We start from the raw sequence: 12357 nt of genomic DNA, 5'->3' as shown, positions 1-12357 counted from the left end.
CGTGAGCCACCATGCCTGGCTCATCCTCTGTGCTGATGTGACGGGAAGTGCTGAGAAATTCAGGTGTGTGCACCTGGGTCAGTCTTGCCTGGGGACCCCCCAGAGTTCAGCTCTCTCGCTTGGGAGCCTCACCTTCTCCCTCACGTGGAAAGGGAAGCTGCATGTGAAGAGCAGGATTCTGAGCCAGGCTCTGGGTTCAAACCTGGGTCTGCCTCCCTGGGCTGTGTGATTTTGCACCACTTGCTGAAAATCCCCTGAGCCTCATCTTTCTCCCTCTAAAATGGGAATAATAATAGTACCTACCTGCTTACCTCAGGAGAGCTGTTTGTGTTATATAAGTATGCTTGACTGTTGCCACAAACACAATAACATTACATAATCACTTGTGTGAAACTTCTATCCCCAGCACCTCACAGAAGCTCCAGAAACGCCACTTCCTCTGTCACTGTCAGCGGCATCATTTAAGAGTCAAGCTGTTTCCTTCCTCTGGCACTGGGTGGCGCCACAGAACTGGTTCTGTGATTGTTCTGGGCTCAACGGCAGCCTTGGGGTTTGGCTGAACCGTATGATAATGCTGGTTTTCCGTAGGTCAACAACAGCAAATTACCTGCAATTTCATATGATTCTACCTCATACTTGCAGTGCCCCCGCCCTGGGCTGTTTCCCTTTGGCTTCATCTCAGCGAATCACGAACACATGCCGCGGACTCACCGGCTGGGCCTCCTTGCAAGCCTTTTGGGTTCTCTGTGCAGCCCAGGCTCCCCAGGATCTGGGAGGCCCCACTGTGTCTACAGATGGCCGGAGCCTGCACGAGTCGGCCCAGGAGCCCGCCGGGACTTGCCACTGGAGACCTGGGGCCAAGGGCCCATCCGAGCTGGGAAGAGAGGGCTAGAAAGAGAGCATTAGAATTGAGGGGGCTGGGCGCGGAGGCTCACGCCTGTAATCGCAGCACTTTGGGAGGCCGAGGGTGGTGGATCACCTGAGGTTAGGAATTCAAGACCAGCCTGGCCAACACAGTGAAACCCCGTCTCTACAGAAATTCAAAAATTAGCCGGGCATGACGGCGTGCACGTGTAGTCCCAGCTACTCGGGAGGCTGAGGCAGGAGAATCGCTTGAACCCGGGAGGCAGAGGTTGCAGTGAGCCCAGATTGCACCATTGCACTCCACCCTGGGCGACAGAGCGAGACTCTGTCTCAAAAAAAAAAAAAAAAAAAAAAGAAAGAAAGAAAGAAAAAAAAAAAAAGAATTGAGGACAGAGGCTGCAATCACAGGAGTTCGATTTGTAGAAGCAGAAGGCTCCCGTTTTGTATTAGTAGACTTTTCCTTGCTGAGCCCAGGAAGCATTTCCCAAGAAACTCCAAAGACTCACCATGCCCCACTGACCCTGACCTTCTGCTCCTTGTGTCTCCTTTCTCAGGAGGGCAGCGCTGGCCTTGGGCCCCCAGCATTGTGAAAGGAATTGAGAAACATTACAAAGATCTCAGATCATTCCCAGAATTGCCTGGTGAGTCTAATAGTGGTGTTGACTCACCTGAAGGCTGGAGGGGGCCCCAAGCCCTATAGCTGTCCGCCTGAGGCCGCTCCTCAGACAAACAGTCCCTGGGCTGAACTGAAGCTAAGCTCTGCGTTTGCAGGAAGGTTCCTGTGGGTGCTCTGCCTGTGTCTTTCTAGCTGGAAGGTCCCAGGGTTTTCCGTATGTGGAGGGACTTGGGTGTGCCAAAAAAACAGGAGCACTTCATGAGCAGCTTTTTCATATTTGTGCATTTATTTAACATTCTCTTCAGCCATAAGGGCACACACAAGTTGTCACTGTTTTTAAGAATTTAAGGAGATTTTCTTTTCTTTTTGGGACGGAGTCTTACTCTGTCGCCCAGGCTGGAGTGCAGTGGCACAGTCTTGGCTCACTGCAACCTCTTCCTCCTGGGTTTAAGCGATTCTCCTGCCTCAGCCTCCCACGTAGCTGGGATTACAGGCGTGCGCCACCACGCCCAGCTAATTTTTGTATTTTTAGTAGAGATAGGTTTCACCATATTGGCCAGGCTGGTCTCGAACTTCTGGCCTCAAGTGATCCGCCTGACTCAGCCTCCCAATGTGCTAGGATTACAGGTGTGAGCCACTGCACTAGAGCTAAGGAGAATTTTTTCTAAAAAGGTTTCCTCCTTTTTAGAAATTTAAGAATGGCTTAATATTATGAAATCTATCAATGTGATTGATCATATTAATATTGAGCATATAAAAGAAAAATGATGTGATCATCCCCACAGATACTGAAAAATTCAACATTTTTGGTAAACACTCAATAAAATAGAAATAGGTGTATTTTCTTAACATGAAACAATATACTTATCTCAGTATAAAAGCCAGCATCATACTTAATGGGGACACAATAAAAGTTCTCCCAAACTTGAAGTCAAGAACAAAAGAGGTTTATCCATTTTTACAGCTATTACTTAATATTTTTCTGGATGTATTAGCCAATATAATTTGACAAGAGGTAGAATATAGAGATAGAGAAATCAGAATGGAGGAAGAATTATTATTTTCAGATCAAAATAGCTGTATACTTGGAAAACACAAAGGATTTTGTTCAGAAATTACACACCAAATGCTGGTGAGGATGAAAAGCAATAGGAAGGGCCATTGAGTGTTGGTGGGAAGCAAAATGGTATACAGCCAGTTTGGGAGAGAGCTGGCAGTTCCTTACAAAACTAAACATGCTCTTACCACACAATCCAGCAGTTGAGCTCCTTGATACTTATCTAAATGAACTGAAAACTCAGATCTACACAAAAGCCTGTACACGAACGTTTACAGCAACTTTAACCGTAATCGCCAAAACCCGGTAGCAACCAAGCTGTCCTTCAGTAGGTGAAGGCACCAGCTCTGGTGCACTCTGACTGTGCAATATGACTCAGCACTAAAAAGAAATAAGCTTTCAAGCCGCAAAAAGACATGGAAGAATCTTAAACACGTATTACTAAAGTGAAAAAAGCCCATCTGAAAAGGTTATCTACTATGTGATTCCAACGATATGACATTCTGGAAAAAGCAAAACTATGGAGACAGTAAAAAGATCAGTGCTTGTCAGGGGTTGCGGGATAGAGGATGAATAAGTAGGGCACACAAGATTTTCAGGAGAGTGAAGCCATCCTATATGATACTACAGAGGTAGATGTTAGGACACGTCTCAACCCATGGAATGGGCAACACCAAGACTCAACCCTAAGGTGAACTGTGGACTTCGGTTGACAACGACGTGTCAGTGTAGGCGCATCGGCCGTAACAAATGTATCCCTCTGGTGCAGGATGGCGGTGGGAGGTGGTGTGTGTGGTGAGGGTTTGGGGGCATGTGGGAAATCTTTGTGCTTTCCACTTAGTTTTGCTGTGAACCTAAAGTTGCTCCAAAAAAATAAAATCTAGCTGGGCACAGTGGCTCATGTCTGTAATCCCAGCACTTTGGGAGGCCAAGGTGGGTGGATTGGTTGGGTCATGAGTTCAAGACCCATGTGGCCAATGTGGTGAAACCCCATCTTTACTAAATATGCAAAAATTAGCCAGGCATGGTGGTGCATGCCTGTAATCCCAGCTACTCGGGAGGCTGAGGCAGGAGAATCACTTGAAACCAGGAGGTGGAGATTGCAGTGGGCCGAGATCACACCACTGCACTCCAGCCTGGCAACAGAGTGAGACTCCATCTCAAAAATAAATAAATAAATAAATAAATAAGTAAATAAATAAATAAAATCCATTAATTAAAAAAGTGTTACAAACCACAGAATAATTTAGTAAAGTGTCTAGTTTGATATTAATATTCAGAAACTATAGACTTTACATGAATAAACAACAACTAGTTATTAATAGAAAAACTAATGGAAGAAAGTTCATTTAAGTCCATTTACAAAAACAACAACAGCAAAAGCAACAAACAATGATGACACAAAATGAAACAATTTGGAACAAACTGAATGAGATACATGAAACATTTATGATTTAAATTTTAAAATTCTAAGAGATACAAAAGATGATTTAAATATATAGAAAGACATACCACATGCTAATTTTTATTTATATATTTATTTTAGAGACAGGGTCTTGCTCCATTGCCCAGGCTGGAGTGCAGTGGCACAATCTCGGCTCTCTGCAGCCTTGACCTCCTGGGCTCAAGTGATCCTCCCACCTCAGCCTGCTGAGTAACTGGGGCTACAGGTGCACACCACCGTGCCTGGCTATTTTATTAAAAAATTTTTTCGTGGAGGTGGGGTTTTGCCATGTTGCCCAGGCTGGTCTCAAACTCCTGTGCTCAAGCAATCCACCCACGTTAGCCTCCCAAAGTGCCAGGATTGCAGACATGAGCCAGCATGCCCAGCTGAAATACCATTTTCAATTATTGGTTTAGTAAAAATCACACTGTCAGAGAGATGGGGAAATGAGTACTTTCTTATGTTGCTAGTGACTGTAAACTGGTAAAGCTTGTGAGTAGAGCGATTTGATGATATCTATAAATACAATTACTCTAATTTTTAAAGACAATGTTAGAATTTACATACATTATTTCCATTTACTCAGCATTCTCTTTTATCCTGTATCTTAAGTTGCTCTTCTGAGATCAATTTTTTTCTTTCATTAGTTCAACTTTCTTGATGACAAACTTCCCATTTTTGCCACCCTCAATCTTGAAAGATAGTCTCTCAGGGTTCATCATTCTAGGTTGACAGTTATTTTCTGTCAATATTCGCAAGACTGTATTCACTATCTTCTGACTTCTGTTGTGTCTGCTGATAAGTTGGCTGTCTCTCTAACTGTTAACCTTTGTGGGTGACTCACCCTTTCTCTCTGGTTGTCTTTAAGATCTTATCTTTGTCGTTTGCATTTTCAGTTTTACCAAGATGTGTCTAGGGAAGGGTTTATTTTTACTTACCCTGCTTGGGATGCATTTTTGTTCCTAGACTTCTGATATGTTTTTCACAAATTCTGAAAATGTCATGGCCATTATCTCTGTGAATATTTTATTTCCCTCATTCTCTCTGTGTTACATTTTTGAGGACCTGGCTACACATATACATGCATCTTCACACACACACATCCTCACTTGTGCTTCCTTTATGTTTTGCTTCTGTTTGTCTTTCAGGGTTGCAACTTTGGTAGCTTGTTAACTCCCAATTCCCTAATTGGTATTTTAAGATTTATATGCTTCATTTCAAATGTTTTTTAAATCTGTCTGTTCATTCCTGATAATCTCTTGTTGCCTGCTCATACATACATGCATACATGTATTTTTTATACATAGATGTGTCTTAAAATTTTTATTTGGAAAAAACTTTAGATTTGTGGGAGAATTGTAAAGGTAAGATAGGTAGTACAGATTTCTTTCATGTTAACATCTTTTTTTTTTTTTTTTTTTTTGGAGACAGAGTCTGGCTCTGTCGCCCAGGCTGGAGTGCAGTGGCCGGATCTCAGCTCACTGCAAGCTCCGCCTTCCGGGTTCACGCCATTCTCCTGCCTCAGCCTCCCGAGTAGCTGGGACTACACGCGCCCGCCACCACGCCCGGCTAATTTTTTGTATTTTTAATAGAGACGGGGTTTCACCGTGGTCTCGATCTCCTGACCTTGTGATCTGCCCGCCTCGGCCTCCCAAAGTGCTGGGATTACAGGCGTGAGCCACCGTGCCCGGCCTCATGTTAACATCTTATATATCCACAATATATTTACCAAAACTGAGAAATTAACATTGCTATAACATTACTAACTAAACTGAAGACTTCATTTGGATTTCTCCAGTTTTTCCACAAATGCTCAATTCTGTTCCAGGACCCCAGCCAGGATACTGTGATGTTCTCTGTCACCATGACTCCTAAGAGCCCTCTCTTCAATGGTGCACTTTACAGGGTTCTAAAGCACACTTTCTTTTTTTTTTTTGAGACGGAGTCTCGCTCTGCCGCCCAGGCTGGAGTGCAGTGGCCGGATCTCAGCTCACTGCAAGCTCCGCCTCCCGGGTTCACACCATTCTCCTGCCTCAGCCTCCCGAGTAGCTGGGACTACAGGCGCGCGCCACCTTGCCCGGCTAGTTTTTTGTATTTTTTAGTAGAGACGGGGTTTCACCGTGTCAGCCAGGATGGTAAAGCACACTTTCAAACCAGCAGAAGGAAAGGGAAAAAAGTTAACAAAACAGATAGTAAATAGGATATATAAAATAAGATACAAATAAGTCCTAAAGTAACAGTATTTATAATAACTATAAATAAAATGTCAGTAGCTAAATAAAAAGGCAGAAAATATCTAGGCAGAAACTCTTAGTCTTGATACTCAGAACTGTGAGGAATATACTTAAAAAGATAGAGAAAGACTGAAAAGAAACAGACAGAAAAATGATACAGCAGGCAAATATGAACCAAAGAAAGAGTAGTGATATTAACAGCTAACAAAATATAATTGAAGGCAAAACCATCATATTATCAAAGAGGGACATAGCATATGATAAAATGGACACACACACACACACACACACACACATAAAACAATAGTCTTGAAAAAACTATGAAGCAACAACTGGCAGAACTGTAGGAAGAAACAGCTCAACAATTGTAGTTGGAGATCTTCATGAAGCCACCTTCTCAGGAAGAGATAGTTCCATAGAAAAAGCAAGCAAAGGCGTATATGATTAGACTCATTTAGTTCCTAACTTAAGAGTAAAGGTGTATTGGGGCCAGGCGCGGTGGCTCACGCCTGTAATTCCAACACTTCAGGAGGCCAAGGCGGGTAGATCACCTGAGGCCAGAAGTTTCAGAACAGCCTGACCAAGATGGAGAAACCCTGCCTCTACTAAAAATAACAAAAAATTAGCCGGGCATGGGGGTGGGTGCCTGTAATCCCAGCTACTCCGGAGGCTGAGGCACGAGAATTGCTTGAGCACAGGAGGCGGAGGTTGCAGTGAGCCGAGATGGCGCCACCGCCCTCCAGCCTGGGCAGCAGAGCGAGACTCAGAAAAAAAAAAAGAGTGCAGGTGTATCAAGAAATGGTGCTACCTGTCTGTCTATCTCCCAGATATGGAAGCCAGGATGGAATCCTCTATGAATTAGAAACACATACTGAGGTATGAATGGTTTTTAAAACGTAAGTGAACAATAAAGTGAGAAAGAGAATGCAATTTATTAGCACAGGACAGTGTATATTAAAGACACACACACAAAAATATGCATTTGACAAAGATGCAAGGATACACATCAGACACATTGCAATGGATGGCCATGGTGGGGCGAGGGGAAGGTGGGGACAGGAATTGGGCCCAGAGATGAAGCGGGGAAGAGGAATCAAACAGGAGAAGGGCCTCGAGGCTGATGCTGGCAATAAACTCTGAACTGAGGTGGATGATGAGCCCAGCCCTGTACACACCTTCCAGTTCCAGGTGTGATTACAATCTTTCCTATCAGCAGAAAGGCTTGTGCATGTGACCGTAGGTGTCATGTGACCAGGGGGCAGCAGGTTCTCCCTGGAAATTCACAAGCTGGGGGCCCGAAGACGGGTCTGGAGGCAGGGGCCGCACATTCCTGCCAGGAGCGCAGTGTCAGCGGCCCTCCCAGCCCAGACAAAGTCCCCTCAAAGTTGGCCTCTCTGTCTCGGGGGAAGCACAGCATATTGGCCACAGCTTAGCTTGAGTTTCTGGATTTCTCAAGCAACAAGCTTGAAATTCCCAAGAGCAAAGTTCTCCAGGCTGGTCCCAAGGCTGGGCGATGTCTGTCTTTCCAGCTCCCTTTCCCATCTCACCTCCAGCTCCCAGAGGAACGTCTGTGTTGGGAGCAAGCGAAGCCCAGGGATGGGCCACAGGAAATCTCAGAGAGAAATGGTCCCGAATGACAACCTTCAGAGCATCAAGGAGTTTTTTTAAAATGTAAAGTTACCTAAGGACCTGGATAGACATTTTTCCAAAGAAGATATTCAAATGGCCAATAAGTACATGACAAGATGCTCAACATCATTAATCATTAAGGAAATGCAAATCCAAACCACAATGAAACACCACTTCACACCTAGGATGACTTTTATAAAACGGAAAATAAGTGTTAGGATGTGAAGAAATGGGAGCTCTTGTGCCCTGTTGGTAGGAATGTCAAATGGCACCACTACTGTGGAAAACGGTATGATGACTCCCCCCAGATTAAACACAGACTTTCCACAGGATGCAGCAATCCCACTTCTGGGTATACAGACAAAGGACTTGAAAGCAGGGACTCAAACAGAGATGTGTATACTCATGCACATAGCAGCATTGAAAAGATGGAAGCAACTGGCCGGGCGTGGTGGCTCACGCCTGTAATCCCAGCACTTTGGGAAGCCGAGGTGGGCGGATCACGAGGTCAGGAGATGGAGACCATCCTGGCTAACATGGTGAAACCCCGACTCTACTAAAAATACAAAAGAAAAATTAGCTGGGTGTGGTGGTGGGCGCCTGTGGTCCCAGCTACTCGGGAGGCTGAGGCAGGAGAATGGCGTGAACCCGGGAGGCGGAGCTTGCAGTGAGCCGAGATCACACCACTTTACTCCAGCCTGGGCGACAGAGTGAGACCCCATCTCAAAAAAAAAAAAAAGATGGAAGCAACCCAAGTGCCCATTGACGGATGAATGCAAACCCAAAATATATAGACTATATATACAGGAATATTATATATTATATGTTTATATAATATATAATATTTAATATATTTATATGTTTATATAATATATAGGAATATTATATATTATATGTTTATATAATATATAATATTTTGTATATTTATATATATTTATATGTTTATATAATGTATATTTTAAGGCTGTAAAATATTCTTATATAATATGTAGAAATATAATATTATTTATATATTATGTAATTATATATTATCTATATTATATATTATATATCTACATGTATTATATAGGAATATTATACAGTCTTAAAAAGGAAGGACAGTCTTCTTTTTTTTTTAGAAACTGATGTTTATTTTCCATCAACCTTATCTCCATGTTGCTGAAGAGCCCGTGCAGGAACAGCTTAGGACCATTCAGTGGTTGCTCCTACCCATTCAGTGGCCTGAAGTCAGTGGTCTGAGCAGTGGGAGCTGCAGACCAGTCTTCCGTGGCAGGCTGAGCACACCAGTCTTCAGTAGGGAACTGTTGAATAGGCTCAGAGGGCACCTGCACGCCGTCAGGCCAGTCTGCAACCTCAGGCTGAGCAGCCGTGAACTCAGGGGCTGGAGCGTCCATTCACCCTGAAATTCCTCCTTGGTCACAGTGTGTTCAGCAGCAGCCTGCTCTTTTTCAAGCTCTTCAGGATCTCTGTAGAAGTAGAGATCAGGCATGACCTCCCACGGGTGTTCGAGGGAAATGGTGCCACGCATGCACAGAACTTCCCGAGCCAGCATCCACCACATCTGACCCACTGAGGGAGCTCCCTTGTTGCATGGGATGGCAATGTCCACATCGCGCAGACAGAATCTGTGTTACGAGCAATGGTGGGTAGGGTAACGTCAGATGCCTCCGTGAGAGGCTGGTGGTCAGCACTGGGGTCAGTAACCACGAGAAGCCGTGGCTCCCGGAAGGCTGCCTGGATCTGGTTAGTGAAGGTTCCAGGAGTGAAGCGGCCAGCCATTGGAGTGGCTCCAGTGGCAGCAGCAAACGTCAGCACAGCCCTCTGGCCAGTATTCCTGGAGGATATAACCCTCACATCAGCAGGGTTTTCAATGGCAACAATGGCACGAGCCGCCAGCAGAAGCTTCTCCCAGGTCCTCTTCAGATTTATGAAGTAGATGCCATCACTTTCCCTTTTATAGATGGACTGTTCCATCTGGAAGTCAAGATTGGTGCCACCTAAGTGGGTTCCTGCTGCAAGGAACTTAAGGACATCCCCCTTCTTCATTTGAAGGACATCAAGGGCTCCGGACATTGTGAAAATTTCCTTTAAGTTACGATGGGATCCAGAACGACGCCGGATGGACCCCTCTGCAGGTAGCGCAGAAAGGCAAAAGGAAGGAAATTCTGATACACGCTACAACATAGATGAAACGTGAAGGCTGAGTTTCAAGCAGAATAAGCCAGTTGCTAAAGGACAAATACAGTATGTATATCCCACTTATATGCAGTGCCTAAAATGACCAAGTTCATAAAGGCAGGAAGTAGAATGGTGGTTGCCAGGGGCTGAGGGGCTGGGGAAATGAGTCCGTGTTTAATGGGTCAGAGTTTCAGTTGGGGATAAAAGGGTTCTGGAGATGGATGGGGGGGCAATGACTGCACAACAGTGTCAATGCCACAGAACTGTACACTTACAACGCTGAAAATGGTGCCTTTTATCACAATTTTTAAAAAGTCACCTAAGAAGAGACTAAGCAAAGCAGATGCATTTCAAAGCAACCCCCACCCCCTCCTTGGTGAGGTCTCAGAAGGAACCTGAAGCTGGAGCAGAAAGAAAGGAAGCCTGGCTCTTAACAAGTTCTTAGCCTCTAACGGAAGTGAAACGGGAGTAGAGTGAGGTCTCAGCGCCTGGAGTCCTGAGGCCGTCCTGGGCGAGGGCGGATCCTGTTGTCCGCTGCTGAGCAGGATCCGGCTCCCCCGTCTTTCTGCAGGGGGCCAGGCCTGGAAACAGGGGTACACGTGCTTACCCTTGTGTACATGCATCCGTCACATCCACATGGGGACCTGCCCGTGTGTTTAGAATATGTTACACCAGGCCGGGCGCGGTGGCTCAAGTCTGTAATCCCAGCACTTTGGGAGGCCGAGATGGGCGGATCACGAGGTCAGGAGATCGAGACCATCCTGGCTAACATGGTGAAATACAAAAAAAATCTAGCCGGGCGAGGTGGCGGGCGCCTGTAGTCCCAAATACTCGGGAGGCTGAGGCAGGAGAATGCCGTGAACCCAGGAGGCGGAGCTTGCAGTGAGCTGAGATCCGGCCACTGCACTCCAGCCTGGGCGACAGAGCCAGACTCCGTCTCAAAAAAAACCAAAAAAACCAAAAAAAAACCAGAATATGTTACACCATTCTCCGTGCCTTAGTATCTGGGCAGGTGGCCCTATTTTTCCCTTCAAGTCACTCCTTCCTAGCCAGTCCCATGCTCTGCTGCAGGGCCAAAGACCCCTCACCCAGCAGGGCCAATGGCAGGACAGGCCTTTAGGCAGAACGGCTCTCTGCTCTAGGTTACGCCCAGCAAGAGGGGGCGGGCCTCACGCCCTGACCAAGGCTCAGATGAGCAGCCAGTGCAGGCTGAAGTTTTACTGTGGAATTCTGTCCTCTCAACGATAAGTGCAGTCCCAGCCTGTCTCCAGCACTGGCGTGGCCAGCACTTTTGTTATCAGTGATGAGCTCTGCTCTGACAAACGCTGACCAGCCTCCTGCTCCTGGGGCCACCTGGCCAGTATCCTTGAGATGATTGTCAGAACTGGAGCAGACGTGATAAAGGCAATTGCACCTGGACTTTGGTTCGAGTGTCCTGGAGGCTGCAGGCAGGTGGTCCAGCCAGGCCTGTGGCACACAGGCTTCCCAGCCAGGCCTGGTGGAGACTCACCACTACCACCCGCTGGGGCTGGCTGTGCCTGTGTTCAAAGCCAAGCGAGTTCCTCAGTTCCTCACTCTCACAGCCTCACCTCCCAGTCCTGTAGAATGGGGATAATGCAGATACCCCACTGTGGGGAGCTGGGAGGGAGAAGAGGAGGTCACACCTAAGGTTGGCAATTGATTGTCAAAATGCAACATTCCTGGGAAATCTGGGGCCCTTTTGCTTCCTTTCCAGCCCACGATGGGTGGTCTGGGTTCTAGGAAACAGCAACAGCAAGAGCTGGAGAGGGAGGAAAGGAAGAGAGAAAGCGGAGTGAATGAGTGCGGGTTGGGCATGAGCTCACCCCAGTGGCACTAAGCCTGGTGCCCAGAGCCTGGTATTGGCAAAGCCAGCTTCTTCTCCCTCCCAGAGGTACCAAAACTAGCACCAGAGAGAACTCTGAGCCTGTCTGGCTGCAGGTGAGACCCGTCCTTCACCTCTTCACCAAGGGAAGTTAAGCAGAGGGTCAGGGCACGCCTTGGAGCTGGGATAGTGCTGCCTGACGGTTTGATCTCTCTGGGTTGGTGTCATCCAGGCAGCATCTTCATCGTCTTCATATTTTAGCACTGGTGAGGGTGTACACAGGAACAAGGAGGGGGGCAGCAGAGAGCCTATGGGGTGTTCTGTGCCCAGCCCTGACCAACAGAACAATCATCAGCTGCTATGGGTTGAGTGGTGTCCCTCCCAAATTCCTGTGTTGAGGTTCTAACCCCACCCACTGCCTCGAAATGGGACATTATTTGAAAACAGGGTTGTTTGAGATGTCATTAGTTAAGATGAGGTCATTAGGATGGG

The 12357-nt window shown here is 46.3% G+C and overlaps 1 pseudogene; it reads right to left on the bottom strand.

The window, feature by feature from the left end:
- Positions 1 to 8916: 8916 nt before the first annotated feature.
- On the bottom strand, positions 8917 to 10778 carry LOC101018284 (annotated as a pseudogene).
- Between the last annotated feature and the right edge of the window lie 1579 nt (positions 10779 to 12357).

The sequence above is a fragment of the Papio anubis genome, chromosome 2 (genome assembly GCF_008728515.1).
Source record: "Papio anubis isolate 15944 chromosome 2, Panubis1.0, whole genome shotgun sequence".
NCBI classification, from domain to species: Eukaryota; Metazoa; Chordata; class Mammalia; order Primates; family Cercopithecidae; genus Papio; species Papio anubis.
This window is presented reverse-complemented; position numbering and strand designations above follow the sequence as displayed.